This window comes from Argopecten irradians, chromosome 2 (assembly GCF_041381155.1).
Source record: "Argopecten irradians isolate NY chromosome 2, Ai_NY, whole genome shotgun sequence".
Lineage (NCBI taxonomy): Eukaryota > Metazoa > Mollusca > Bivalvia > Pectinida > Pectinidae > Argopecten > Argopecten irradians.
This window is the reverse complement of record NC_091135.1, coordinates 65907500-65915623: the sequence shown is the minus strand read 5'-3', so window position 1 is coordinate 65915623 and position 8124 is coordinate 65907500.

The window sequence follows — 8124 nt, the reverse complement described above, 5'->3', positions numbered from 1 at the left end:
CCGAACAACACACCCCACCCGGTCACATTATACTGACAAAGATACCGAACAACACACCCCACCCGGTCACATTATACTGACAAAGATACCGAACAACACACCCCACCCGGTCACATTATACTGACAAAGATACCGAACAACACACCCCACCCGGTCACATTATACTGACAAAGATACCGAACAACACACCCCACCCGGTCACATTATACTGACAAAGATACCGAACAACACACCCCACCCGGTCACATTATACTGACAAAGATACCGAACAACACACCCCACCCGGTCACATTATACTGACAAAGATACCGAACAACACACCCCACCCGGTCACATTATACTGACAAAGATACCGAACAACACACCCCACCCGGTCACATTATACTGACAAAGATACCGAACAACACACCCCACCCGGTCACATTATACTGACAAAGATACCGAACAACACACCCCACCCGGTCACATTATACTGACAAAGATACCGAACAACACCCCACCCGGTCACATTATACTGACAAAGATACCGAACAACACACCCCACCCGGTCACATTATACTGACAAAGATACCGAACAACACACCCCACCCGGTCACATTATACTGACAAAGATACCGAACAACACACCCCACCCGGTCACATTATACTGACAAAGATACCGAACAACACACCCCACCCGGTCACATTATACTGACAAAGATACCGAACAACACACCCCACCCGGTCACATTATACTGACAAAGATACCGAACAACACACCCCACCCGGTCACATTATACTGACAAAGATACCGAACAACACACCCCACCCGGTCACATTATACTGACAAAGATACCGAACAACACACCCCACCCGGTCACATTATACTGACAAAGATACCGAACAACACACCCCACCCGGTCACATTATACTGACAAAGATACCGAACAACACACCCCACCCGTCACATTATACTGACAAAGATACCGAACAACACACCCCACCCGGTCACATTATACTGACAAAGATACCGAACAACACACCCCACCCGGTCACATTATACTGACAAAGATACCGAACAACACACCCCCATCCGGTCACATTATACTGACAAAGATACCGAACAACACACCCCACCCGGTCACATTATACTGACAAAGATACCGAACAACACACCCCACCCGGTCACATTATACTGACAAAGATACCGAACAACACACCCCAACCGGTCACATTATACTGACAAAGATACCGAACAACACACCCCACCCGGTCACATTATACTGACAAAGATACCGAACAACACACCCCACCCGGTCACATTATACTGACAAAGATACCGAACAACACACCCCACCCGGTCACATTATACTGACAAAGATACCGAACAACACACCCCACCCGGTCATTTATACTGACAAAGATACCGAACAACACACCCCACCCGGTCACATTATACTGACAAAGATACCGAACAACACACCCCACCCGGTCACATTATACTGACAAAGATACCGAACACACACACCCACACCCCCGGTCACATTATACTGACAAAGATACCGAACAACACACCCCACCCGGTCACATTATACTGACAAAGATACCGAACAACACACCCCACCCGGTCACATTATACTGACAAAGATACCGAACAACACACCCCACCCGGTCACATTATACTGACAAAGATACCGAACAACACACCCCCACCCGGTCACATTATACTGACAAAGATACCGAACAACACACCCCACCCGGTCACATTATACTGACAAAGATACCGAACAACACACACCCCACCCGGTCACATTATACTGACAAAGATACCGAACAACACACCCCACCCGGTCACATTATACTGACAAAGATACCGAACAACACACCCCACCCGGTCACATTATACTGACAAAGATACCGAACAACACACCCCACCCGGTCACATTATACTGACAAAGATACCGAACAACACACCCCACCCGGTCACATTATACTGACAAAGATACCGAACAACACACCCCACCCGGTCACATTATACTGACAAAGATACCGAACAACACACCCCACCCGGTCACATTATACTGACAAAGATACCGAACAACACACCCCACACCCGGTCACATTATACTGACAAAGATACCGAACAACACACCCCACCCGGTCACATTATACTGACAAAGATACCGAACAACACACCCCACCCGGTCACATTATACTGACAAAGATACCGAACAACACACCCCACCCGGTCACATTATACTGACAAAGATACCGAACAACACACCCCACCCGGTCACATTATACTGACAAAGATACCGAACAACACACCCCACCCGGTCACATTATACTGACAAAGATACCGAACAACACACCCCACCCGGTCACATTATACTGACAAAGATACCGAACAACACACCCCCACCCGGTCACATTATACTGACAAAGATACCGAACAACACACCCCACCCGGTCACATTATACTGACAAAGTTACCGAACAACACACCCCACCCGGTCACATTATACTGACAAAGATACCGAACAACACACCCCACCCGGTCACATTATACTGACAAAGATACCGAACAACACACCCCCACCCGGTCACATTATACTGACAAAGATACCGAACAACACACCCCACCCGGTCACATTATACTGACAAAGATACCGAACAACACACCCCACCCGGTCACATTATACTGACAAAGATACCGAACAACACACCCCACCCAGTCACATTATACTGACAAAGATACCGAACAACACACCCCACCCAGTCACATTATACTGACAAAGATACCGAACAACACACCCCACCCAGTCACATTATACTGACAAAGATACCGAACAACACACCCCACCCGGTCACATTATACTGACAAAGATACCGAACAACACACCCCACCCGTCACATTATACTGACAAGATACCGAACAACACACCCCACCCGTTTATACTGACAAAGATACCGAACAACACACCCCACCCGGTCACATTATACTGACAAAGATACCGAACACACACCCCACACCAGTCACATTATACTGACAAAGATACCGAACAACACACCCCACCCGGTCACATTATACTGACAAAGATACCGAACAACACACCCCACCCGGTCACATTATACTGACAAAGATACCGAACAACACACCCCACCCGGTCACATTATACTGACAAAGATACCGAACAACACACCCCACCCGGTCACATTATACTGACAAAGATACCGAACAACACACCCCACCCGGTCACATTATACTGACAAAGATACCGAACAACACACCCCACCCGGTCACATTATACTGACAAAGATACCGAACAACACACCCCACCCGGTCACATTATACTGACAAAGATACCGAACAACACACCCCATCCGGTCACATTATACTGACAAAGATACCGAACAACACACCCCACAAGGTCACATTATACTGACAAAGATACCGAACAACACACCCCACCCGGTCACATATACTGACAAAGATACCGAACAACACACCCCACCCGGTCACATTATACTGACAAAGATACCGAACAACACACCCCACCCGGTCACATTATACTGACAAAGATACCGAACAACACACCCCACCCGGTCACATTATTACTGACAAAGATACCGAACAACACACCCCACACGTCACATTATACTGACAAAGATACCGAACAACACACCCCACCCGGTCACATTATACTGACAAAGATACCGAACAACACACCCCACCCGGTCACATTATACTGACAAAGATACCGAACAACACACCCCACCCGGTCACATTATACTGACAAAGATACCGAACAACACACCCCACCCGGTCACATTATACTGACAAAGATACCGAACAACACACCCCACCCGGTCACATTATACTGACAAAGATACCGAACAACACACCCCCCCCGGTCACATTATACTGACAAAGATACCGAACAACACACCCCACCCCGTCACATTATACTGACAAAGATACCGAACAACACACCCCACCCAGTCACATTATACTGACAAAGATACCGAACAACACACCCCACCCGGTCACATTATACTGACAAAGATACCGAACAACACACCCCACCCGGTCACATTATACTGACAAAGATACCGAACAACACACCCCACCCGGTCACATTATACTGACAAAGATACCGAACAACACACCCCACCCGGTCACATTATACTGACAAAGATACCGAACAACACACCCCACCCGGTCACATTATACTGACAAAGATACCGAACAACACACCCCACACCCGGTCACATTATACTGACAAAGATACCGAACAACACACCCCACCCGGTCACATTATACTGACAAAGATACCGAACAACACACCCCACCCGGTCACATTATTAACTGACAAAGATACCGAACAACACACCCCACCCGGTCACATTATACTGACAAAGATACCGAACAACACACCCCACCCGGTCACATTATACTGACAAAGATACCGAACAACACACCCCACCCGGTCACATTATACTGACAAAGATACCGAACAACACACCCCACCCGGTCACATTATACTGACAAAGATACCGAACAACACACCCCACCCGGTCACATTATACTGACAAAGATACCGAACAACACACCCCACCCGGTCACATTATACTGACAAAGATACCGAACAACACACCCCACCCGGTCACATTATACTGACAAAGACACCGAACAACACACCCCACCCGGTCACATTATACTGACAAAGACACCGAACAACACACCCCACCCGGTCACATTATACTGACAAAGACACCGAACAACACACCCCACCCGGTCACATTATACTGACAAAGATACCGAACAACACACCCCACCCGGTCACATTATACTGACAAAGATACCGAACAACACACCCCACCCGGTCACATTATACTGACAAAGATACCGAACAACACACCCCACCCGGTCACATTATACTGACAAAGATACCGAACAACACACCCCACCCGGTCACATTATACTGACAAAGATACCGAACAACACACCCCACCCGGTCACATTATACTGACAAAGATATACGAACAACAACACACCCCACCCGGTCACATTATACTGACAACGATACCGAACAACACACCCCACCCGGTCACATTATACTGACAAAGATACCGAACAACACACCCCACCCGGTCACATTATACTGACAAAGATACCGAACAACACACCCCACCCGGTCACATTATACTGACAAAGATACCGAACAACACACCCCACCCGGTCACATTATACTGACAAAGATACCGAACAACACACCCCACCCGGTCACATTATACTGACAAAGATACCGAACAACACACCCCACCCGGTCACATTATACTGACAAAGATACCGAACAACACACCCCACCCGGTCACATTATACTGACAAAGACACCGAACAACACACCCCACCCGGTCACATTATACTGACAAAGACACCGAACAACACACCCCATCCGGTCATATTATACTGACAACGAGAAACCCAGTCATCATCTCTCTTTATGTTAAACTCTAAGCTGGAGCAGAAACTACCACAGGGTTTGCATTGAGTGTTCCATTAATGGGGTACTTCTTGGATACAATGGGATCCCTTATGTAATTGGAATCGACTTTCAGAAAAAAGTTGGGTCCTTTTCATTTTCTATGCTTAACAAGATTACAGTAAGTGTTGCAAGCAACACACGTCCCCTGTCGTCAATTACATTTTTCTAATCTATGGCCAGTTATTAGTTATGCTATCATTGTATTAAGTTAGAACAAATTGTCTCAAGTTGTCCTCCGGAAACGAAAATAAGTGAAACAAACTATTTTTTTGTAACAGTGACCTTTTGATCCCAAATTCAATCCCAAACTATGTTATCCCCTATGTTACCTTTGTATGAAGTTTGAACACATTCCATTGATGTGCTCTCAACTTATCACCCAGAAACTAAAATCTGTGGAACAATCTATTTTTATTAACATTAAACTTTGTAGTTGGCCTATTAACCTAAATGATAATCCAATCCCAAGCTGTATTTTCTCATATGCTACCATTGTATTCCGTTGATGTGTTCTTAACTTATCATCCGGAAACTAAAATTTGTTAAACAATCTATTTTTAGTAACAATGACCTTTGTTACTGACCTTTTGACCCCAAATCCAATTCCAAGCTTTATTTTCTCATATGCTACCATTGTGTGAAGTTTTATCAAAAACGTTGATGTTTTTCAAGTTATCGTCTGGAAACGAAATCCGGACAGACAGACAGACGGGAACAAACACTAGGCATATAGTCCTGCGATTACCCTCCGGCCAAAAGTAAGGCTCTGTGAAGGGCGGAGTTAGAAAGAACAAAAATAGACAGGAAGAAGAGAAATGGCTGAAGAAGAGAAAAGATAAGATCCTAAATTTAGTCGCCTTTAATGATCATGCAATAGGGGCAGCAGGTACAATACAGCAATTCGAATACTCTGATATCTCATTGAGTTATCGTAGTTTATCTGTATAAGTGATATGGACCGTGGTAAATCGAGGGCTTTTAACTATTTAACTAATTAACTATGATCTTAAGTTGAGATGAGAGTTACACAGGTAGGGCGTTAGAATTGTAGCTACTGCCCCTATTGCATGATCGTTAAAGGCGACTAAATTTAGGATCTTATCTTTTCTCTTCTTCCTAACTGACTTTATCTTTCCTAATGCCTCCCTTGGCACCGCCTCACTTTTGGCCTTGAGTTGAGCGTTCGCCACTGTGAGGAAGGCTCTGGGTTCTGTCCCCTGGCCGAGACACACTAAAGTCTAAAACAATGGTAGTTTCTGCTGCTGCTTAGCGCTCAGCATAACGGGAGTGGGACATCTGGTTCGCCCGCTGTCAGTATAATGTGACCGGGTGGGGTGTGTTGCTTGGTGTTCTCGGCGGCATGCTTCAGTGATATAGCACTTTAAAAAGAGCAACAGTTCCACTATGCAAGAAGACATAACACTTACATACCGCAGTCTCCTATATATGCACCTCGCACTACACACACGCACACACCGCATACATGGGAGGCCGTCCTTACATGACCCTGGCTGTTAATAGGACGTTAATTAATTAAACAAACAAACAATCTAGAAAGAAATAACTGACAATGTGAGGAATGACAAACATGGTGTTGTGGCAACTGAAATGTGTTTAATCACGATTTCATTATAAAACACCACCTAACGTCCGTAATACTTTTCTATGTAGAATTACGTTTAAGAATTCTTCAACATTAATTAAGATTACACATCATATTGTATATGTTCCAATTTCTTTTCTTTAATGCTGAGCCGCTAAACAGGAATAGAAACTACAACTTTTAGACTTCTGCCAGGGGACAGAACCCGAGCCTACCTTACAGGGACGAGCGCCCAATAGAAGGCCAAAGGTGAGGCGATGTCAAGGGAGACGTTATGAAGAATAAATTTAGTTAGGAAAACGAGAAAAGATAATATCCTTGTGACAGCGTGGAGTGTGTTGCTTTGTGTCGTCGGCGGCATGCGTCAGTAATATAATATAGCACTATAAAAAGGACAAGAGTTCCACTATACAAGAAGCCATCACATGAATATACCGCAGTCTCCCAAATCATACACCACGCACTTCATACAGACTACACACCGCATAAATGATAGGCCGTCCGTATTTGACCCTGGCTGTTAATAGGACGTTAATTTATCAAACAAATAAATCCCAGTTTCACGAACATCCACTAATTTGAAGGAATTCCTTAACTTAATATTCCCCATTCAAAAGTATCACATGAGTAAAGGATTATTTGTTTGGTTAAATTAAATTCTTTCCTGTATGGTGATATGTACGGTGTCTATGTTGGCACGTTTCACTGAGACAGTTTGGCGCTAAGTGACTTTAGTTGTCGATGGACCGTAAAACTCAAACAAACAAACTAATTCACTGAGATAAAGCTATCAAAGAGCAATAGTTTCACTATAACAAAGAAACTCAACACGGATATATTTACCGTCTCAGACATGTATGGAGGGCCCTTTTCAAATAGGATGTTAATATAGTTACCTAGCCAACTTATTCAAGCTACAACCAACAACTTATTCAAGTTTTGTTTGTTTGTTTGATTAATTAACGTCCTATCAACAACTATGGTCATGCAATG